At 44.6% G+C, this 23,997-nt stretch overlaps 1 protein-coding gene across 8 annotated transcripts in view; it reads right to left on the reverse strand.

Annotated features, from left to right (window-relative positions):
- PASD1 (PAS domain containing repressor 1) overlaps positions 1–22,149 on the reverse strand; it is a 100,599-nt gene extending 78,450 nt beyond the window's left edge. For 5 of the 8 annotated variants that reach the window (XM_083722835.1, XM_083722831.1, XM_083722834.1 and 2 more), the window contains exon 1: positions 21,671–22,149. The gene's annotated coding sequence lies outside the window, so the exon portion shown is untranslated. Of the gene's footprint in view, positions 1–21,327; positions 21,498–21,670 lie in introns of those variants that run through there. The other 3 variants (XM_083722833.1, XM_083722830.1, XM_083722829.1) reach the window with 3 other exon arrangements.
- Between the last annotated feature and the right edge of the window lie 1,848 nt (positions 22,150–23,997).

The raw sequence follows: 23,997 nt of genomic DNA on the forward strand, positions 1-23,997 counted from the left end.
ACCATTGAACTAACAAAATGTATGACTCAGCATGGGAGCAGCATCAACAGGAACTTCTGATTTATTTATTTTTTTAAAAGACTATTTTTAAAATGTTTTAATGTTTGATGTTTTATTATGTTTTTATATGTGCTGGAAGCCACCCAAAGTGGCTGGGGCAACCCAGCCAGATGGGCAGGGTATAAATAATGTTGTTGTTATTATGATTATTATTATTAACCATAATTGGCAGGCATTTATGGTTTATAACTATACCCCCCAAAGTACAAAACTGCAGCTTTTAGCAAGGAGCCCATAAAGGGAGAAGAAAGAAATAGGGTACTCTTTAACAGCCATCATCATGGATGGCTCCAAAGTTACCAAGCATATCTTGCTATTACATTTGTTCATTGAAAATCTTTTCAAATTTCAGGCTGGAAATTAAAAATATATATATATGATGTAAATTAAGCACATTTTGTGCATTTTGTAAAGCACAACTCATGTTTATAACCCAGTGTTCCCTTGGTTAGGACTTAGAAAATGCTTGGGGATGTAAGAATTATGTCAGCTACAACTAATGATATGACTAAACCCTAGCTTGTGCCATGCAAATGTATACCAGGTCCTCCTCCTTAAATGAATATACTTTTTTTGTGAAACTGCCTTTTACTGATTAAACCACTGGTCCTTCTCTAGTCCATCACTCCCTCTATTTGCATCCAAAGCTAGGTCAAAAATAAGGAGGAAAATATACACAAGCTTGTTCAGATACTCAAGAACTCCTTCACAGCCACTTGACTGCTTCCTTTGCATGAGTGGCTGAACAAGCCAGAAATCAGTACTTAACCATAGCTTCCCAGTGTTCCCGTTTGCATGTCATGATTAACCATAATTAATGGTTTACACTGAATGCGGAGATTGCTCCTGCTTCATTCTTCCCTTCATGCACAAGCATGAAACCACAATCCCTGGCTCAGAGTTATATCTCCAAGTTGGGATTCCTGCTTAGCTTCACTCAAGCAAACCATGTTTGGTAAACCTTGGCTTCACATCATGGTTCATTTTAGAGCAAAACAAATGTTGATCTCCATTTTGGAAATCATGCTAAGTCAGGGGTTGTGGCCTGTTGCTCCTGCTCCTGCTTGGGAGAGAGCCATCCACAGATTCTTGGAATCTGCAAATGCAGCCATTATGTGTGAGCCCAGGAACTATAGTTATAGACTGAAAACAACCTAGGATAGTGGGTCATCTCTAAACCATGGCTTCATACCCTCACTTGCTTCGAAGCCATTGACCATGGTTTCTTGGTTCCCAGAAGATGGGACCCTAGGATCTCAGCTTATTAGCCACTAACATATTGGAGGCACATAGCAGCTACAAAGGCCCTGTGTGCCATTGCACACTGCTTGTGCATATAGTCCACCTAGTGTTCCATGCAAACACAACCAATGTCTAATTCAGGAGTATTTCTCCAAGGTCTTAGGGCAGGGTGTTCCCCGGCCCTGCTCCCCAAGAGGTTGAACCTGGGATCTTCTGCATGCTGAGCATGCAGTTGCGACTGAGCTATGGCCCTTTTTCATGCAATGAATGCATGCAGCTTGAGAAACGGTTCCGAAAGAGTTCATTTGTGTGAAAATATAACCGCATAGCACTGTCAAGGTCAATGAGATAGTGGACAATCATATGTATAGCAAGGAGCCAGAAGCAGTAGTTAAAAATGTCTGTGACCTTTAACTAAAGAGTCCTGGTTTCTACAAGATTCCACAATGCTAGGGAAGAAAATGTGACACAGAACCTTCTCCTCCACCCCTCTAAATCATCTCTCTCTAAATTGTATGTGTTTATTTATTGCCTTTGCAAAGAAAAAGAAAAGAAACCTGTGCAAAGTTCAGAGTATAAAAAGAATCATAGAATCATGGAGTTGGAAGGGACCCCAAGGATCATCTAGTCAAACCCCCTGCAATGTGGGAATCTCAGCTAAAGCATCCATGACAGATGGCCATCCAACCTCTGCTTACAAACCTCCAAGGAAGGAGAGTCCATCACCTCTCGTGGGAGTCTGTTCCACTGCCAAACAGCTCTGACTATCAGAAAGTTTTTCCAAATATTTAGTCAGAATCTCCTTTCTTGCAACCGGTTCGGGTCCTACCCTCCAGAACAGGAGAAAACAAGTGTGCTCCCTCTTCCATGTGACAGCCCTTAAGATATTTGAAAATGGCTATCATATCTCCTCTCAGTCTACTCTTTTCTAGGCTAAACACACCCAGCTCCTTCAAGTCCTCCTTTAAGCATTTATGTACTGCCTTTACCAAAGAAACCTAGGAGACTTGTACATTGCTCTCAAAAGATGCATAGCCCTTGAAACCTAGCTAGAGGAGAAGGAACAGTTAAAATGTCCAGAGAGTATGAATTCGTCAGTGTGCAGTCACAAATTCCTGAAGATCCAGTTCACATCACTGACCAATGTGGCCACATAGTTTGCTGTGGATCTTTAGGGACCAGACAGAAATTGGCAGGTTGGTTGAGTGAACCCCATTCATCATGATCACAAGTTGGGAGTCAATAACTCATAGGAAGCTTCCTTGCACAAGTTTGGATCATTAGTGCATTTGGGTTAGTATTGTCTGCATTGATTGGCAGCAATCCTCCAAACATCTGGCGGAGGTTTTTTTCTCAGTCCTGCCAGGAGATGCATAGGATAGAATCTGGGACTTTCTATGAGCAGAACATGAGCTCCACCTCTAAGCTGAAGTCCCTCCCTAGTCTTTAGGAACATAGGATGGCATTATATTGAGTGAGAGCTTCCTCCATCCAGCTTAAGTCCATAAATATATGTCCTGATATCCAAATATGAAATGAAATAACAGAAAGTGCATAACTTTGTTGAAAGTGAACCATTATAACTCCATTTCAACCAAACCATTTCAACAGAGTACTATTACTTCAAAATAGGGACACGGGTGGCACTGTGGGTTAAACCACAGAGCCTAGGACTTACCGATCAGAAGGTTGGCGGTTCGAATCCCCACGACGGGGTGAGCTCCCGTTGCTCGGTCCCTGTTCCTGCCCACCTAGCAGTTCGAAAGCATGTCAAAGTGCAAGTAGATAAATAGGTACCGCTCCGGCGAGAAGGTAAACAGAGTTTCCATGTGCTGCTCTGGTTCGCCAGAAGAAGCTTAGTCATGCTGGCCACATGACTCGGAAGCTGTGCGCCGGCTCCCTCGGCCAATAAAGCGAGATGAGCGCCACAACCTCAGAGTTGGCCACAACTGGACCTAATGGTCAGGGGTCCCTTTACCTTTTACTTCCAAATCACATATAGATCCTGACCTTTCAGTGATGCCAAAGAAGAGGTTTATTGTGAGGGAGGTGTAAACAGCCCTGTTTCAGGAAGTTTTTAATGTTTGAAGTTTTATTCTGTTTTTAGTGTTTTGTTGGGAGCTGCACAGCGTGGCTGGGGAAACCCAGTCAGATGGGTGTGGTATAAATATAATCATCATCATCATCTCAATGCCCAAAAAGCATTCTTCTTGTCTGGTCCTGAAATGTTTCCCATACACTAATCCTCAAGTAACTTCTGGGATGGGGCAGGACTCAGAACATAAAAAGATTATCCGATTCATCTCAACAGAGCAGAGCAAAATTTATAGAGATGATGGTGTGATTAATTACAATTATTCATTTATAGCAAGCTGATTGTTAAACCAACAAGAAAGCCATATGAATTATAACGAGATAAATGAAACAACAACATTAAACCACCCATGAAGTGTGAAGCGAAACAAAAAAATATTGGCCAGCATGTGAACAGCATTTCAATTTGTTAAATGTATGGCAGGAAAATATATCTATAATCGTTTGTAGTTCCTAGCAACTGTCATTCAGAGGTGCATTGCCCCCCAGCAATGCAGGTACAGCGCAGCTATCATGGCAAAAGGTTAGATGGCCCTGCAGCTAAGGATTCAGGATAAAAAGTCATATTGGGCACAGAAAATCAAACAGTGAAAATAAAGCAGAGAAATAAAACAATCCTGGGTAGCCTTTGGAAAACTCAGCTTTGAGTTGGGTAGCCTTTGGAAAACTAAAAATGTTTCATTAGACTTGAAAGCTAAAGTGGTCAAAACGTGTGCATTACCTGTGATGCATTATGGAGCAGAAAACAAGATCACGATGCAGAGAAACACGACAGAGTACCACCATATGCCATGGGACATGCAATGTTAGGAATAACATTAAAGGATAGAAAAACAAATAATTGGATATGACAGAAATCGAAAGTTACGGATACAGTGGAAAAGGCCAAGAAAAGTTAAAACTGAAATATGAAGACAGGGGCATAGCATGGGGGTGCTGGGGGGGGGCATGGCACTGGGCGCGGACCAGGCACCTCCAGCACAGCCTGGCCCGGTGCTCCTCTTTGTCCGTCAAGGGCCATTTTGGCAAAGTTGGGCTCCCCTCTGCATGGGTGGGCAGGCAAGCTCATTGTGGCCCTGTTTTGCTCTAGTGGGGGTGAGGTCGCTTTGGCAGCATTGATGGTGAGGGCTGGGCTCTCACACACCCCACCCAGCACATGCCCACCTGTCCCGGGCACTTGCAACCAACGCTACGCTGCTGTATGAAGAACATGTGACAAGAGACAGTTCAGACCAATGGAATAAAGCAGTGTCAGTATGGAGACCCTAAAATTGCAAAAGACTAAGGGGGTGGAGACCTATGTGATGGGTGAATGATCTAAAACTGACAGCAAGGCTTATGTGGATGCAGGAAGCAAGCAACAGAGAATGGACAATTGGACATGGGACTTCAAACAACATTTGGAAGTTAGCCTATTGTCTACTCCTGCTTTAACGCGTGATATTTTTAAAAATATTGTATTTGATTTCTACTTGCAGTGTTTTTGATGTTTAAGGGGGTATTCTATTTTGCTGCTAATTATGCTGCATTAAATGTGATGGTGGGGTTTTGCATTTGATTTTCATTTGCATGTCAAGGTCCCCAGGGCCACCCCAATAACTCACAAATCACACCAATATTTTTGTTTAAGGTTTTTGGCATAATTTTGGCCACAACTTTATTAAAATACAAACATGTGAGTGGTTGCTTAGGCATTGGTTGCGACTAGCTGCCCCCACTGTGGGGGACAGTCTGACATTCTGTATGCCTGCGAAAGTCAGAAAAGGGGAATATACTTGGGGCTAGCGACGGAGCAGGGAACCTGCCCTCAGCCCACCCCAAATGCAGCCAGAAGCTCTTGCAGTGGCCCGAGCCCCCTTGACAGGGTGGACAAGCAATAGTTAGCCCCCCGATTCCTTTAACGGAATCCCTTGCAGCAGCATTAGAGGGGCAGGCACAGCCAATCCATGCCCCTCAACCAACCAAACCATAAACCAGTGCCTAACCGTAAGCTTACAAGTTGTGACGATTTGCTACGCAGTAGGCAAAATCCAAATGGCCCCAGCCAATCAGCCAGATGGACAAAATTCCTACCAGGCCCCCGCTCCAAAGCAGACGACCCCATGACAGGCATAGCAAGGTCAAAGCGAACAACCCTATTCTAGGGAGCGGGGGACAGGCAATCCGATGCATGGGCGAAAAGAGGAAGCCCTAGCCTCGTGCAAGGAGTTTTAGCATTTCTGGCTGTCAATCAACAAATGGCAACATTAACTTCTTCCCAACGACAAGGGAAGCCCCAATCGCATCAATGGCCAACGGTCAGTCAGCCCGCCCCACAACTTTGGAGTGTCCTGGCGGCCCCCACTGCAACACGTGCTCTCCATGAAGGAGAACACGCTTTGTCATGTTCTGATATTTTACAATGTTCAATTTGTTGTGTTTTAAGACATGTTATAAGCTGCTTACAGGGTACCCCCCCCCCCGAAAAGTGTAAAATGGAATAGAATAGAACTAAGCTAACTAAATAAAGATGAATGGAAGATGAAAAGTATTTACAAACAGCTAAAAATCCCAAGGGACGCAGGTGGCGCTGTGGGTTAAAGCCTCAGCGCCTAGGACTTGCCGATCGAAAGGTCAGCGGTTCGAATCCCTGCGGCGGGGTGCGCTCCCGCTGCTCGGTCCCAGCGCCTGCCAACCTAGCAGTTCGAAAGCACCTCCGGGTGCAAGTAGATAAATAGGGACCGCTTACCAGCGGGAAGGTAAACGGCGTTTCCGTGTGCGGCTCTGGCTCGCCAGAGCAGCGATGTCACGCTGGCCACGTGACCCGGAAGTGTCTCCGGACAGCGCTGGCCCCTGGCCTCTTGAGTGAGATGGGCGCACAACCCCAGAGTCTGTCAAGACTGGCCCGTACGGGCAGGGGTACCTTTACCTTTACCTTTAAAAATCCCAAAGTGTTACACCGCTGTACAGTAAAAGGCGTACACTGAAATAAAGCAGCATAAAATACAAGTCATGTATCACACCACAGGGCCATCCTGGTACAGGTACATTACCTAAATAGGGTTGCCAACTTCTGACGTGAAATGAGAATTCTTGCACCAGGGTGGAGCTCACAAAATGTTCTCTGCATGCCCTTACAAGTGTATGGTTCATTGCATGTTCTTCCCATCTTTGGGAACATTATCTTTTAAAAAAGAAGAAGAAGCAAACACACAAACCTATTTGCCTTTCATGAAGGCCCAGAAGACATTCAACAAAGCTTTCCTATTTCCTTCCTGCCTGCAAGTGGAAAACTAGGAAGGTTCTCAGGTTCCTGGCAGTGTTTTGAGAACAGCAAGATAATCTGAACACCCTGGTGCGTAACGAAGAACAATTTGTTGTTACAAAGTGTCTGGAAAAATCGACGGCAAAACTGAAGAGTGATACAATCAGCTAATTAAAGCACTTAACCACATTCCAACTTGTCTTTGGACAAATCTTACGTGTCTCTGAGATGGCGAAGATACTGGCATTGACAACTGCCTGGTAGCAATATATATAAATCATAGTGCCGCAAAACTGCCTGAACCCGATAGTGACAGCATCAACCATTATGCTCTAATAACATACTACAGCTGCTGGAAAAAAATGCATTAAGACATGGTGCCTGGAAAACCACTGTATGTAAATTGTGACTTTGGAAGTTGAGCAGAGCTTTTCTAATAGCTTGAGTGGAGCCCCATGGTGATGAAACAAGCTTGAAATCTGCCATCCTCAAGGAGCTTACTCACAGGGCTTACAGGGCTTGCGCATGCGCACACACAGTTAAAGAAAAGCAGACTGACTTCAAAGAATGCACATGTGTCTTTTCAGCTTCAGAAGAAGCAAGAATTGTCTCCTCGGGTGGTAAGGAAGCCTGCCCTATGTAGTCATAAATAAACTCCAGCCACACTCCATCATTGTGGAACATCATTCCCAGCGTTTTACATGTGAAATTGGAAAACAGTAATGAAACAGGTACTTTATTTATGTTATCTCCTTGCATTAACACTTGCATTGCATTTATGTTATCTCCTTGCATTACATTAAGACTTGGCAGTAAAAATAAAAATAAAAAGATTTGCACAGAGATCAGTATATCTGAATGACACCCATGTTTTGAATGTTTATTTTGCAAGGGCTTTGCACCTTTCTCTCTGCTTAATTGCAGAAAGTGGAATTTGGTTAGATATTCGCTATTCAAACAGAACTGAGCAGCAAGCCACCCCCATAATCACTAAGACAAAACTAGATGGCCTTCTTAACAGTTAGCAACATCTGCATGGAAAGAAAATAGGTGGACTAAAGCATCAATTTTGGTAGTGGCTCTGTAGCCTCTTGTCTTTGCTAACAACTTTAAAAAGGTAAAGGACCCTGACAGTTAAGTCCAGTCGCAAACAACTCTGGGGTTGCAATGCTCATCGTGCTTTAATGGCCGAGGGAGCCAACGTTTGTCCTCAGACAGTTTTTCCAGCTCATATGCCAGCATGACTAAGCCACTTCTGGTGAAACCAGAGCAGTGCATGGAAACCCCGTTTACCTCCTGCTGGAGCTGTACCTATTTATCTACTTGCACTTTGACGTGCTTTCGAACTGCTGGGTTGGCAGGAGCTGGGGCCGAGCAACGGGAGCTCACCCTGTCACAGGGATTCAAACCTCTGACCTTCTGATCGGCAAGCCCTAGGCTCAGTGGTTTAGACCACAGCGCCACCCGCACCCCCTGACGACATTACATCTGGCAAAAGGCTGCTAAGCCACATAGCACAACAAGGATTTTGACAAATGGCCACTTTATGGAGGGGCTAACGGGTTGTTGGCCAAAGAATTCTTAACCACCACCTCCTCCTTCTCTGAGTTGTCACGGTTTGGACAAGGTGGCACCTTTGTTGTCTGTTGTTCCCCATTAAATAAATATAATGGGTTTATTTAAAGGGTTGTGCACAGTTCCCTGGCAGGTCTGAAGCAGGATTTATTCGAATCAACAGAATGTAGCTCAGTGCTAGAGCACCTGTTGGTGTTCAGAAAGACCCACATTCAATTCCTAGCATCTCCAGGTAGGGCTGTCTGAAACCTAGGAGAGGTACTTTCAGGCACCATAGACCCATGGCTCTCAAAGGTTGTGGCATGCCACATTGGTTGGCAGGAGGGGATTGCAAGTGTGGCAGGAAGATTCAGGGACAAACAAAGAAACATTTCAGTGTAATATGGTATCACATCAAAATGTTATTTTATTTCCATAATATGGATAGATACCTTTTCAAAATCAAGCACTGCTAGAAGTTGTTTCTTTTTTTTTTTTGCTTTCCAATGTACTTCTTATCAATAAGAAATGCAGTGTGGCATAAGCAAATTTTTATTCTGAAAATGTGAGCCGGGGGGGGGGGGAGTCTGAGAACCAATGCTGTAGGCAGTGCAGAGCTATTTGGACCATTTGTGTGACTTGTTGTAAGGCAGCTTTCTAAGGGAAGAAAAATAAGTGGGGAATAGGGGTTGCTTTTAAAGGGACATTGTACATACAAAAATAGAAAGCTATGTCATACAGTATCAGGTCACTGGTGTAGTGCCACAAGTAAAATCTCCCCCAAATAAGATCTCTAGCAATTTTGCAGGTTTGTACAGGGGCAGCCGGTCCTTCAGGCAACATTATTGTTGTTCAGAGCTTTGCATGTTAATAACAAGATCTTGAGCATTGCTGGGTAGCTAATTGGCTGCCAACACAGTTCTCTTAGCACAGATGGAAAAAGGTGGCACTCCAGGTTCACTACTGAATAACCTGGCTGCACCAGCTTTCAAGGTGCAGGGAAGACCCACAGTGCTTTACTGCAGACTAATTGCAAGGTTACAAATGCATAAATCACAGTGGTCAAGCTATTCCTGTCCAGGAAGAAATCACAGTTGGTGCACCAACTTATATTGATAATTGGCATTCCTCACCATTGAGGTTAATGAGCATCTAGTGATGAAGGCAGATCTAGGACTACTCCCAAACTACCTATCTGTTCTTTCAGAGGGAGTGCTCCAGAACTGAAAAACTCCCCAACTTTTGGTCCTGAGAACTGCTCACACATGAAGTCTTACCAGGATTCAGTCTCAGTTTATTGGTTCTCATCCAGTCATCACTGCATCCAGGTACCAGCTCAGAAAAGTTGCAGCGTCTCCTGAATGAGATCTAACAGAGAAACAGAGTTGGGTGTCATCAGCATACTGATGACACCATGCCCCAAATCTCATAATGACCATTGTCACCAGCTTTCTTTATTTTATATTGGGTACAAAGTAATGCCCTGCTACATCCCACAGCACAACTGCCAGGGGGCAAACCAATAATCGCCCATCACTATTTTCTGAGTCAGCCCCTTAAGTAGAGGTGAAGCCAATGAAAACAGTGCCACCAACTCAAGAGGATACCATGGTCAACAGTACTGAAAGTCACTGAGATGTAAAGCAAGAGCAACAGGATTGCACTCCCCATGTCCCTCTCCTGAAGAGTCATCTATTGTGAGGACCAAGGACAATTCAGTCTAAAAACTGGTCCTGAAGCATTGCGCTCACTCACTCACAAACTTTTTGCCTCTGGCTAAACCTCTGCCCAGCGGGATGCAGGTGGCGCTGTGGGTTAAAGCCTCAGCGCCTAGGACTTGCCGATCGAGAGATCGGCGGTTCGAATCCCTGCGGCGGGGTGCGCTCCCGCTGCTCGGTCCCAGCGCCTGCCAACCTAGCAGTTCGAAAGCACCCCCGGGTGCAAGTAGATAAATAGGGACCGCTTACCAGCGGGAAGGTAAACGGCGTTTCCGTGTGCGGCTCTGGCTCGACAGAGCAGCGATGTCATGCTGGCCACGTGACCCGGAAGTGTCTCCGGACAGCGCTTGCCCCTGGCCTCTTGAGTGAGATGGGCGCACAACCCCAGAGTCTGTCAAGATTGGCCCGTACGGGCAGGGGTACCTTTACCTTTACCTTTTTAAACCTCTGCCCACCACTGGCATGCAGCCTCCAAAAGGTTGAAGTTGTCCATAGATGAATGCAGTTCTCAGAATGACAGGGGTTCTCTGCTCTTGCCTTAAGGAATTGGACACATGGTAAAAATGCAAACAAAAGAAAACAAAACAGATGGGGGAACCCTGGCAAGAACACAGAGAAAGAGCTGGGAAGGAGATAAATGCAAACACAAGGTGTAGTCAGGTAACCAAAGAAGAAAGTACGGTATATCTGCCCTCCATAGGTGTGCTATTTTGTCCGCTAAGTAATGGCACCAACTTGAGCTCTACTGAGAATTCTAGAAGATGCACTAAATATTTTTGACCCAACTAGCTAAAGAACCACCTTCACTCATATGATCCTGTTTATTAATTGCAATCAACTACATTCCTGAAGTACTGTACAAAGTTAAGTTGACAAGCTTGTACCACAGGCTTGAATTCAAAGATTCCCGTTGCATATATATATTTGCCTATCCCATAACATAAATCCCTTGGGCAGTTCACAAAGCAAAATCAAATCAATGTCAAGACACACACACACACACACATCAGAAAAATATAATATAAGCAAATAAGAACTATAACAAATTTATTAAAAAATAAAGCACAATTTAAAATTCAATTTAAATTTCATAGAATCATAGATGTGTAGAGTTAAAAGGGACGCTGAGGGTCATCTAGTCCAACCCCCTGTCTTGCACAATTTCAACCATTTGGTTTTCCAAATTTCAGCAGCACCCTGTGCAAGGCCAAAATTTGGCGCTCCCCATCCCGCCTCTTGCCTTCTGTTCTGCATTTACCACTACATCATAGTTGCAAAGCCCTGCAGCACCCCCCTCGGTGAGGTAACCCACTGTGGGGGAACCAGTCAGAGGTGTTGCCTCTGATAATGCAGTTGAGGATGGGCTGGTTGAACTTGCACAAGTCATATGCTAAGCAAGGCAGAGAACTTAAAGGCTTTTTTCATGGGGTCCACTTGGGTTACCCAGCACAAATGCAAGGCCCCCCTCAGTGTACTGGCTCTGGGATGCTCTCATGAGATTTTGCAGGGCAATCCATGTGAGACCTCTCATGAGCATCCCTAGCCTTCCAAGAGCCAGCATGCTGTGCGGACGAGGCAAAGAGTTTAAAAGCTCTTTTTGCACTGGGTAACACCAAGCGAGAACTTTTAAGCTCTCCACCTTGCTTGCTGGCCAAGGCTGGCTCAACACACTGGCTGGGCAGTGTTAAAGATGTTCTGTTTATTCCCCTCAACAGCTAGCCATGGGGCAGCTCCAAAAGTTTCAGTATACTATACATGATTTTTGTGTATACTGGATGTGGAACTCTTGGAACAAAAGAGAGATTACTGTATCAAAACAATCACTTGTAATAATAATAGCCTTGTGGTTTTTGCAAAATTAAGTGCCTCATTATTCAGTTAGTAGAGAACTCCTAAATTAAGATGTCCGGCAATCTTCCAGTATTAAGAAATGTGACTTGTTCAATACAAACATCAATCAGCAGGCAGCAGCCATAAATTACTATTTTTGGCAACTCTCTTTGCCCATTGACTCCCTGTCATTAAATCAATATAGAAAACAGGAAATATCAACCACAGTCTCTAAACTGCTGTCCGCTGCAAAATAGAAGATCAGATTTACTGTTTTTAAAAAAATGCTGACTCATGCAAGTCGTCGTGGTAACTAAAGAGTTAATAACACGTGTTGCATCTGCTGAGAGAGGCACATAGTAAAAATGTAAACTTGGAAGCCTTGCCCCTGACTTCAAGAGTAAGAGAAGCAAAATAAGATCAGATAACTTACCAGAGGGAGGTAAATCAGACTTCCTCTTTTATTACTTTCTGAGAGTGCACTGCTATTTCAAATTCTAGGAAGACGACAGCTTATCAGCTGTCAAATCTGTGCTCCAGGCTAAGAATCTTAAATTGTTTTCAATTCCTAGCAGAAAGAGGAGGCGGTGTATATTTTACATCCACAATTCCTTTGAAAAAACAGTTGTTCCTCTGCAGGGAGAACATCCAAGACTTCACACCCTAGTGCAGTTTTATGTGCTGTGTGCTTCCCTTTGCCCATTTTTTAAAGGACCTGATGTGCACTAGAAGAGGAGTAACACATTCACCTCTGGTCTGACAGAAGCATCTCACACACAGGCAAAACAAGCCCAAACAATTAACATGCACCTCCACCTTTACTTTCTGCAGATATTTACAGCCTTGTTATGGGGGTCAAAAGAATGCATCAGCACATGGGGGACTACGGTGGAGGGGGTGAGGGGGTGTATTAAACACCTCCCTTATGCAAATGGAAATAACAAGTCTGTGCAGCTGGTTCATGATCAGACATAAGTGGACGAGAGCCATCTCTGGGCAAACTGCACACGAGTTGCAGAGGGCAGGAAGAACCAGCCATTAAATGAGTCTAACATGCAGGGTTTTCTTTAAAACAAAAAAGAACAAATTGCATCAGCTGTGTATGTGTGTGATTTATGGTTGAGGTCCTGTAGAAACCCCTTTCTTGAAGATGGAATTTGCTTTAAGCGAAGGGGGGAGGTGCTGATGGGACTACAAAAACTGGGGTGGCAACTGCAAATTACATTTTTTTATTTACTCCCACCCAGTCTACAGAACTGGCTTCCAGGATATGCATGCCTGGTTCCAGATCCTTTGGGTTTTAGACACCAATGCAAAACAATTTCATTTGCCTTTAATGAATGGTGATTTCTGCATTTTTTTATTACCGCCAATGCTATTTTATGGACTGTATTTTCACAACATTCTTTCCTGTGTTTTTAATTGCAATCTATGTGTGGTTTTAATGTTGGAAGGTAACTTGAACAGCTTAAAACTGATAGGAAGGATAGAAAAGCGTGAAATGAATGAATGAGCACTCAAGTGATCGCTTACGGTGAATAAGCCTTCTTCTTCAGCAAATGAAAGCAATGAAGCTTATCTAAACCAGAACAGAGTTGGTTCCAGGCCACTGATGTGCTACAATGACACATGTGGGCATGCAAATGAGAAAAGGGGGTTGTAGATTTTCATGATTAGTAATTTATGTATACACATTGACAAGGATATAGGCTGTGCACACATTATCATTAACTTTGGCTCCAATGTGCTGGTACTGCTGGTGACTTTGAGTACGCAAGATGTTAGCTACAATCCATATGCAATTTCTTGAGAAACACTCTTGTTTGCTATGCTTTCCCTCAAACCAGCTTAATGTAAGCTGTGGTTAGGCTGAGGTGTGTACATTTGAGACAGCCTTTGCACATGTGCAGATAGCAGCTTCTATGAAAAGGAGTTCAGGAGGGCTGGAAGCATGGGAAAACCAAAGAAGTAATGTGCGTCTGTTGAAGACTTCCCTGCCCCCTCTCTGGTATGTGCAAAAACATAAAAATGTGTCTTGAAACACAGTGGGAGGAAACAACCCCACTGCATTTTAATGTGTACAATAGCCTTACTATTCAGATCCTTAAGACACACATGCATATATATACACATGCACACACAATGATTGGCTACAGCACTAAATTAAAAAAAGAATAGTAGAGCCACCTGAATCCAAGTCCAGTCCCATACGGAACTTGAAATGAGTGGCAAAGGTGGTGGTGTGCAGGGGGGGCAGCCAACCAATAAGACAGAGTAGTAGATCAGTGGTATGAAAAGGTTCGCTTGCATGCAGAAAGTTTTATATTTAATCCCAGGCATCTCAGAAATTGTCAACCTTTTTGAGTCCATGGCCCCCTTGACCAACTGCATTCTTTCTACGGCACCCCTTTGGGGTTCAGGAGCCCAGCTAAGTCACCCCTTGCCTGCAGAGCTGGCAACCCCTTACCCCTTTTTGAGCACCCTCCCTTGTGGAGTGTTCCCTCAGGCTTCTCTCTTCTCTCCTCTCCTTGGGAGTCCTCTGGGCAATCGCTGCTGCCACCCCTGGTCTCTAAGCTGGCCCCAGCCCAGCCCCAAAGAGAGGTGTCTCCTCACACTGCCCCACAGGGGCTTGGGAAGCACCCCCTGGTCATCCCCAGAGGCACCATTCACTTGTAGCAAGGGCTGCTGCAACAAACAACTGTGCAAGTCTTTGGGAGACAGAGATGCAATAGGGCATCAGAGGAGGGAGGGGAGGAAAGAGAGACAGAGGCCAGTGTTTCCCGCGGCATCCCTGACCATCATTCAAGGCATCCACTGGGTTAGCACATGATGGGGAAGATCTCTTTCTGAAACCCAGCAGAGCCGACACAGTCTGATCAGATAAAAGATCTCCATGTTCTTAAAAGTACAAAATTATGCACATCTAAGAAGAAGTAAGTCCCAGTGACTCAGATTGTAATCTTGGCTGCAGACGCTTACTTAAACATGATCAGAATTCATTTGACATTAGATTTGGGGTTGTGCTTAACTAAATTGGAGTAGACCCCTTGAAACTGATATGCCCATGTAAATTATGTTCATTAGTTTCAGTGGGTTTTACTCTTGACTAGACTACAACCCACTGAGTGTAAAAAACATAGGGGAGGAAACACAGCTATAGCAATAGAACAGAGCTAAATGTTCTCTAGTTCCATGTCCCTAACAGCATCCTGAACATATCAACCGTTGTAAGAGAGATGATGGGTTTAGGATACGGTTCAGGACATTATTAGCCACTGAAGTAAACAAGAAAACTTTGTTAAATTCAATGAACTTTCATTTCCTCCTTAAAGTGCTTTTGCAAAGAGCAATACTTGTAACAGCATGCTTCTGTCTCAGAGGCTGGCAGTACAGCTGTGATACAGAATGGTGAGTCTTCTCCAGCATCGATGGTACAAGCCTGGATGTTACTGGCAAACTGAAATCCATTGGGGCAGATCCTGCTGCCATTTACACCACCATAAATACATACGAAGGGCAGTAAATTAAGAGCAATGCATATGGGGAGAAGATATTTGGTTCAATAACACTTCAATATTTGCCGGCAGTTGTCAGGTGAAAGGGGGGGGGGGCTTAAAGTAGAAAGCTACCACTGAAAACCGTAGATTGTTATTACTACGCAGTAGGGGAAGGGGAAAAAAATCACTGTGCAACTTCCAACTGCAACTAGAACCAAGATGCCCAAATGCTCCTGCATGGAAGGATGCAAAGGCCTCCAAGGCAGAAAACTGGCTAGTTAAAGAGAAAGCTAAAATAGTGTTGCATACCACCGCAATCTCCAAGTGGTGCAATATTCCAGGTTTAAAAGGTAAAGGGACCCCTGACCATTAGGTCCAGTCGTGGCTGACTCTGGGGCTGTGGCGCTCATCTCGCTTTATTGGCCAAGAGAGCCGGCGTACAGCTTCTGGGTCATGTGGCCAGCATGACTAAGCTGGTTCTGGCGAACCAGAACAGTGCACGGAAACGCCGTTTACCTTCCCGCCAGAGCGGTACCTATTTATCTACTTGCACTTTGACGTGCTTTCGAACTGCTAGGTGGGCAGGAGCAGGGACTGAGCAACGGGAGCTCACCCCGTCGCGGGGATTTGAACCACTGACCTTCTGATTGGCAAGTCCTAGGCTCTGTGGTTTAACCCACAGCACCACCCGCATCCCCTATTCCAGGTTTAGGATGAGTATAATAACAATCTTGTAAGTTTATAAGTTTTCCCTCTCCCTTTTCTTCTTCTTTTGCCTTATAATTCTTTTTTATTTTTAATAAAGAATATAAATAAATATAAATAAAGAATATAAAAGATCCCAGAGTGGTCATCAGGCCTACTTGCTATGACAACTCCTAGAGGCCGAGGTCCTTTCATCCTACCCCGCTCCCCAAAAGAAAACCCCCAAAGGCATGGCTATTCAAATGGTGTGAATGCCACATTTTGTGATCAATTACGTGGGGTGGGGCTTACCTGCCCCCTCCAGTATTTTATTTGTGTTAACATCCCTGCCTCCAACTCCACCCAAAAGGCTTTCTGATTCAAGCTGTCTTCACCAAAATAAAAATAAAAAATGGCTGCCATCTTAGTCCCACTTATCTGGGGAAAAGACCCATTGAATTCAATAGGTTTCACATCTGAGTAGATATGGTTAGGATTGCACACAAAACTGCCGTAATATACTTTAAATGTGGTCTGGATCAGGAAGGCTAACATTTTTATTTTATTTTATTTTATTTTTTTATTCATTCATTCATTCATTCCTCTAGGAACTCATTCCATAGTGGGCAGAGTCAGAGCTAATGATGGATGGAGCGAGAGGCAACCCTGCTTTAGTTTTCTCTATGACTAACTGAGAATCTCAATCCTACGAAGTTCTACTCAGAGGTAAGCCCCACTGGGGTTGAAGCAGTTACTCTCAAATATGTATATTGCTTTTCAAGTGAAAGTAGTATCTCACACATGTATGGTAGAAGCCTAGGCACTTTTTTTTCTCAGACAGCTGGTGAATAAAACATATACAAGCCACACAAGCAATAATTTAATCAAAAACCGTCTATTTCCATGATGCGAAAAACTGCCCCTTCCAACTGATTTAAAACTGCACAGAAAGGGTGAGGGAAAGCTTTTAAAAGTCCAGGAAAATAAGGAGGCAAACGGAAGGGAAGCTGCCCTGATGGGATGTAGGAATAGGAAAAGATCACGGCTAAGTAGCAGAACATCTACTATTCCTGCAAAAGGTACAAAGGTCAGTCCCTGGCATCTTCAGGTATAGCTGGGAATGCCTCCTGCCTAAAACCCTGGAGAGCCAGTCAGGGTACAGTGCATAAAGACGAATGTTCTTTTTTCCATCTTTTTAATTTGCATTTTCCAAAACAGGAACAAATAGCATCTTTAAGCCCCCTCCTCCCCCCCTGTCCCACTTACATCTTCGTACCAAATACAGCATGTATACATATACCGTATGACTTCCCTTCCACACTTTTCCTGGTTCCTTTGCTTTTCTGCTACTCTGTGTAATCCACACCTTTTTAATCATCCAATTTGTTAAAAATATATATTTCAACTCTGCTGGATTTACTCGAGACCTGCTAAGCTGTGTATTTGTCTGTACTGGTGCTTGAAATAGTCAATAAACATTACGGTATCTATTCCTCCTTGTATTCGCTATCTTCATTTTCTCTTATCCTGTTCATCAGACCAGACCATTCAGCGTACTCGAGCATTTCACACTGCCATTCTTCCTTAGTGGGTACTAGAGTTGTTCTCTACCTTTGTGCCAATAAGGTTCTAGCTGTGGCAATGGCGTATAGTAATAAACTCTTTCGTGTGTGTTTTTTTTTGGGGGGGAGACATCCGTTGTTACCACTCCCAAGAGGAAAATCTCAGGTGTCTTTGGGGAAAGTTTTTTTTTAAAAAAATACATTTTTAAAATTCATTATATATAGTTTCCCAATATTCTTTAATTACTTTACAGGACCACCAAATGTGGCAAAGGGATCCTTCATTTTCTTCACACTTCCAACATAATACCTCTTTTTACTTTTTTAAGACATTTTCGCCAATCTGGTGGGTGTTAAATACCATCTGTGGACGAATGTTCTAACTAGGTACATGACATGATCCTAAGAAGACCACATAAAATGACATCAGGGATGCATGCAGCCTTTAGGTGGCAAAGTTGCCTACCTGTGCTTTTTTATATTTATTTTTTATACAGTGGTACATCTGGTTACGTACTTAATTCGTTCCGCAGGTCCGTTCTTAACCGGAAACTGTTCTTAACCTGAAGCACCACTTTAGCTAATGGGGCCTCCTGCTGCTGCTGCGCTGCTCCGGAGCCCCATTTCTGTTCTCATCCTGGAGCAAAGTTCTTAACCCGAGGTACTATTTCTGGGTTAGCAGAGTCTGTAACCTGAAGCGTATGTAACCTGAAGCATATGTAACCTGAGGTACCACTGTATCCCACTTTTTTCTCTCCAAGGAGCCCAATGTGGTGGACGTGATTCACCTCCTCATTTGATTCCCACAACAACCTTGGGAGGTAAGTTAGGCTGGGAGGTATTGACTAGTCCAAAGTCCCTTTCTGAACTTGAAGCACTAATCCAACACTCTAACCACTACCCCACACAGGCCACAGCATCTGATGAATATAATAGCTCAAATCCTGATGGCTATGGGTCTCTGGGACCACTCTGCACCAGTGTCCAAGCATCTGAACATGCCAACGCCTTCATTTTCTATCAATAAATCACTTATGAGCCTTTGAAATGCACAGGAAGGGGTGGGTGGTGGGTGCGGGTCAGCCCAGGTGGGGTGACAAAATGCCAGGTGGCATTTGCGGGGCCTGCAGCGTGCCCAAGCCACGCGTCTCTCCTACCCAAACGGTCCACTTGCTGCCGCCCTCCCAGCTGTAGGGCAGCTGAGTGGGAGGAGGCAGGCAGACTCCCGAGGCCCCCTGGTTTGCCCTGCCCCTATGGGTGGCTCACCCCACCCTTACCCCACCCTTATGGGCAACTCGCCCTACCCCTATGGATGGCTCACCCCGCCCCTATGGGCAGCTCACCCCAGGCACCCGAGCGGGTTCCTCCACCGCTGTGCACAGGTTGAGAATCTAAGGAAACAAGGATGTTCATAGCTCATGGGCTGTATAGTCAGAGGGGTTGTTGTTTTTTTTACACCACACACATCTTTTCATAGTCTCCCTTAGAGTCACAATGTTTTTCTATCTAGGCAAGCAAGAGGCATTATTACATTTCACTGATACACTCCAGACCAGGCTTCCTCAACCTCAGCCCTCCAGATGCTTTTGGCCTACAACTCCCATGATCCCTAACTAGCAGGACCAGTGGTCAGGGGTGATGGGAATTGTAGTCTCAAAACATCTGGAGGGCTGAGGTTGAGGAAGCCTGCTCCAGTCAGTCAAAATGACTTGAGAGTGCAGGGCGGGGCTAGTTGAGAGAGGGATGTGGCCTGACATGACAAGGGCATGACCTTGTAAAAGGGGGGGCCTGGAGCAAATCTCAAGGGCCAAATAGAGTGACTTTGGGGGGCTGAATTTGGCGCCTCAGATTTTCCCACACCTATTATACTGTACAAGTGCTTTTCCTCCCCCCCCCCCATAAGATAGTACACTGTTTGCATCAAACTTGTCCATACCAATTTTGATATTGGATCTTAAAAGCTGCTTAGTAGTCCAAAACTAGAGCTGTAACATTTGTAAGTAAATTACGCTGAGTTCAATGGGCTTTACTTTTGAGGAACACAGCATGCCTTTACTTTGAGCATAGATGTGCACTATTAGGCCATTAAATGGTTTAACATTAATCAGTGTTTTTTTTCTTTTTTCTTAAAAAAAATAACTTGATTTACTAAAAATATGTTAACACTGATTAACAGACTTTTTTGGGGGGGGAAAGTGTTACAAGGACTTACAAAAAACTATGTATTGCAAAACACTCTATGCACAGTTTTTGTATTAAAATATCTATTTTTAAAAAAATCTGCTATTAGATACCACATTATTCTGCCTCACACAGGAGCTAATCCCTCTTTTTAAGTAACTCGTTTTACTTACTTTCTGTGCAGCGGTATTGATTTCCTTGCATGTGCATTTTTGCAGATTCGTCTGCCTTTAATTAATTGGTGAATCAATTAAAATTCATACAACCAATCAGCTAAGATATATTTCATCAGGTGATGGACCTATCCAAAGCCCCTGGTATTAGCAGAAAAGAATCCCATAAATTAGGGTAGGCAACTACAGGTGAATTAGCAGTATGGGTTTTTGTTGTTGTTTTTAAGAAACAGAATGACTCCTGACATTTCAGAGTCTGAACAAATGGAACATTTTGTCTCACTAATTAGATCAACACTGCTTTTACTGGGCAAGGTAAAATAATCTCCCTGTAATAAATCTCTTCCCTCTTAGCATATTCCTACTGCACCCTTTTTAAGGATGTCTGAGGATAATGATGTCTGTTTTCAAGTGCACCTTGCTAAAAAGGTTTGCTAATACCAACCCCATCCCCCTAAAATCTCTCCTGAAACAGGAGGATGTTTGTTCAATTGTTTAAAGTTGTAGTTTTCAGTCCACTTGTTCTTGACTATTCCCACTAAAGCTCATGGCACTATTCCCAAGTATGTTTTGAAGATCACAGCCCAACTAATTATCATGTCATCTCAACTGCCCCTCTCCTCCTCCTCCTCCTCCTCCTCCTTCTCCTATTCATTGCAGGGCTGCTTCTCTAAATCTACTTACGGTGGATCTAAGGTAGACTGGTAAAACGGGATATCTGGTGGCTCAGATCTGACATTTGGGATTGTGTAATTTTACAAAGGCCAGGCATTCTGTAAGATGGTTATGACACTGCCTGAGTCACCTGGGCACGGCTTAGCTGTACATTTCTAATACAAACCACTCACAAGAGCAATCAATTTACAGTTTTTGTCGGCTGATAAGCAGTTTTCCACAATTCCCTGTTTATAAGCAGTCTGCAAAGTCAGACAGGGAGTAACTTTTTGACCTCGCATCAAACATCTATATATCAGAATATGACTTAGCTTTCCCCCTTTGCTGTTGGACCATTCTAATAGACTTCTGCAATGAAAGACTGAGAAAGCTGGCAACATCCATCACAACCACATTCATCTGTACCCAGGATAAATCACTCTCATTTACAGCAAACTGGGCACACTATGGATCAGCCTTCTTCCTTATATGATACCTTTGTAACTCAAACTATGCATAGAATTTTTAATTAATTATGCTATTTGTTCACCAAAATCTACTCAGACACAGGTAAGCCTTGATGACTTTAAATTAAAGATGCTTCTCCATTTGTTTCCATGGTTCTGATTTGATTCAAAGTTATAATACACACCTAGCAAGACCATTTCAATCTGCCCTGGTCTAGCTAAAGATTCCCTGGATGTCAAAACCTGTCACATTCCACTGGTTTATGAAAGAAAGAAAGAAAGAAAGAAAGAAAGAAAGAAAGAAAGAAAGAAGGAAAATTACTTTTCAGGCTGAAACACATTGCTGCAAGTTTTAAAAAGGTCCTACCAACAGGACTTTAGCGCGATTTGGGAGATCAGGAAACGAGGACGGACCGGGAATCTTCCAACACATCCATTTCCTTCACCTTGCAGGCATCTTCATTAAAGGGAAAGGCAGTTGCAAAACAAAGCAATTGCCTTGCAACCAAGGGTAGCAAATAAACCCCGACAACCCCCAGAACCCAAAACTTTTATGCCGCACAGAGTAAGTTGCCACCCACATCGGGTACCTAGACTGCCTGCACATGCCAGCAAATATGCAAAACAAACATACCGCGCTGTGGTGGTGGGGGGTGGGGGAGAACCCCGGTTTGAAAGAAAGTCGAACTGCCCCCAGTGCAAGAACTTACCCAGCTTCTCTTCTAAGAAGATGCCCGACCAACAGCAGCGAGGGTCCTCAGTTCTGATGCCAGCCTCCAGGAGAAGGAACCACATATCATCTTTTCGATTCTCGTCTTCCCAAGCAGAATAACAACAACAGCCGTAATAAAAACGAAAACTGTTTAAGGGAGGGCGGAGGGAAACGTCTCCAGAAAGTGGTAACAGTGAGGGCACTTGAAGGGGCGCCCAAAAAAATTAAAAATAAAAATAAGAAGACGGGGTTGGTCCAAGTAAGAGGTGGAGAAAGATAGACGGGAGCTTTGGCTTACTTGGGGAAAACTCACATTTGCAGCACGCAATCTGCCCTGACTGGTTGTGTAACTCCCCAACACACTCACACAGACACATACATGCACGGCTTGCTGGGGTTAGCCCGTCCTCCCTTGGCATCATCGCCCGGGCTGCGGGCGCGCTCCCGCCGCTCCTCCTGGGTCAGTAGGACCCGGGAACGCGTGCGCGCGCCTCTAGCTCGCGGAGAAGTCCAGTCAGTTTAGTCAGCCAGCCACATCTTTTGAAGGGAGGGCCGAGGCGGAGGACGGGACTGGAGGAAAGGAAGAGATACACAGAGAGAGAGAGCGCCTTGCCAAGAGCTGTGTCAAAAGCGAGAAGCGCTGAGTAGGGCGGCGGCGGCGGCGCGCTTCGGGGAAGCGAACCTCTGCTGTGCTGTGGGACGCGCATAACGAAGAGCTCCCTTACTTTAGAGGAGGGGAGATTTAGGTAGATAGGCTGAGAGACCTACTCGTGCACGTGAAGGAGAGGAGGAGCGCATCCTCAGGCACCGGCAGAAGGAACTCGCTGGGCATGAGGGGGAAATGTTCCCACGGAGCGCGCCTTAATGGGAATCTCTGACAGAAGAGAGCCGGACCACCACCCCACCACCCCGTCCAGATATTGGATAGTAATGGAAGCCGGGTTGCTATGTGGGGGGGGGGGTGGAGGCGGGGAAGGGTTCAACTGAAGCCATCCCAATCATGCCAAGCCAGGCGGAGGTGGCTAGAGAGTGCCACCCACGCTGAAAGAGAGCCTTGGTATAAGTGTGGGTGCACGCGCGCTATTTATTTATCTGTCTCGCTTGGCACAGCCAAGGGAGAACACATTTCAGGAACAGCCCTCCTGAAGTGGTGATGGCAGCCAAACTCCAAAGGACCGAGGAGCTGCGGTGGCGGCGGCAGCAGCAGCAGCATCAAGCAGGCAGCGCAGCGTAGCGAGGCGTCCCATCCGAGGATGAGCTGCCGCCACGGAGAGTTGACAAGCAAGGGCTCCCAGTGCTCTCTCTGTCGCGCTCCTGCGCGCTCCTGTGCTGCGCGCTCCCCAGGTTGGCACGCTGGGAATCTGGCGTGGAAAGTAGGTCAGCCCGAGAGCTGAGCGTCGGTGGCAACAGCTACATAGGCAGAGAGGAAGAGAGAGCCCAAGCGCTCCAGGGCCGCTCGGGAAGGGAGCGCGCGCGCGAACGAGGCGAACAAACGGGCTGCTCCTTTCCCGCCGTTTTGAATCTGTGTGTGTGTGTGTGTGTGTGTGTGTGTGTGTGTGTGTGTGTATTTGTGATGGCTTCATTAGAACCCACACAGAATTTGTTTCTCATTCTCTTGCTTTTTGGCACACCCAGGAGGAGGGAAAACTGATTTTATTCAGCTTAATATACTGAGCCCCAACTAGGCAGATGCCAAGGATTGAACCCGAGGCCTTCTGCATGCCAAGCAGGTGCTTCGCCACTGAGCTACGAAGCCTTCCCTTCAAACTGCACAGCTCCACAACCTTGCTGGGCTAACAGTTCCGCCAAGCATGTACAAAGTGTGCCCAGGCTTCACTTGTATATATGTAATACAATTATATATACATAATATATATAATTTGCATCTTTTCTGTTTAAAAGCAACTTGCAAACATTAAAGCACTGAAATGGGTGAATGAGCAAAATAATAAAATAGGAGAATAAAATCACAAAAATAAGCAAATAACATAAGCAGAGGCACACACCGTTTTATTGAGGGAGTGGTTTAACACTCCCATTCTAAGCAAAGGGAAAAAACAACAACAATATTTTTTCGTCTTGACATTCCAGTAAGATGCAAATCATTTTCAGTTTCATTCAGACATGTTCCAGTTTTGTGACCCACTCCTTTAATGCTGGATTACTTTTTCTTTGAAGTTGTTTGCTCATTTTCAGTACTTTGCATATATTAGCCTAGCAGACACAATCACATGAAATCTTTTCGAACTTAAATATTGTTAAAAGGTAAATATTAGGATAAGTTGTTAATGCCGCTTCTCAAACCTGGAACACAATACAAGAAGT

This window comes from Podarcis gaigeae, assembly GCF_964106915.1.
Source record: "Podarcis gaigeae genome assembly, chromosome: Z".
NCBI classification, from domain to species: Eukaryota; Metazoa; Chordata; class Lepidosauria; order Squamata; family Lacertidae; genus Podarcis; species Podarcis gaigeae.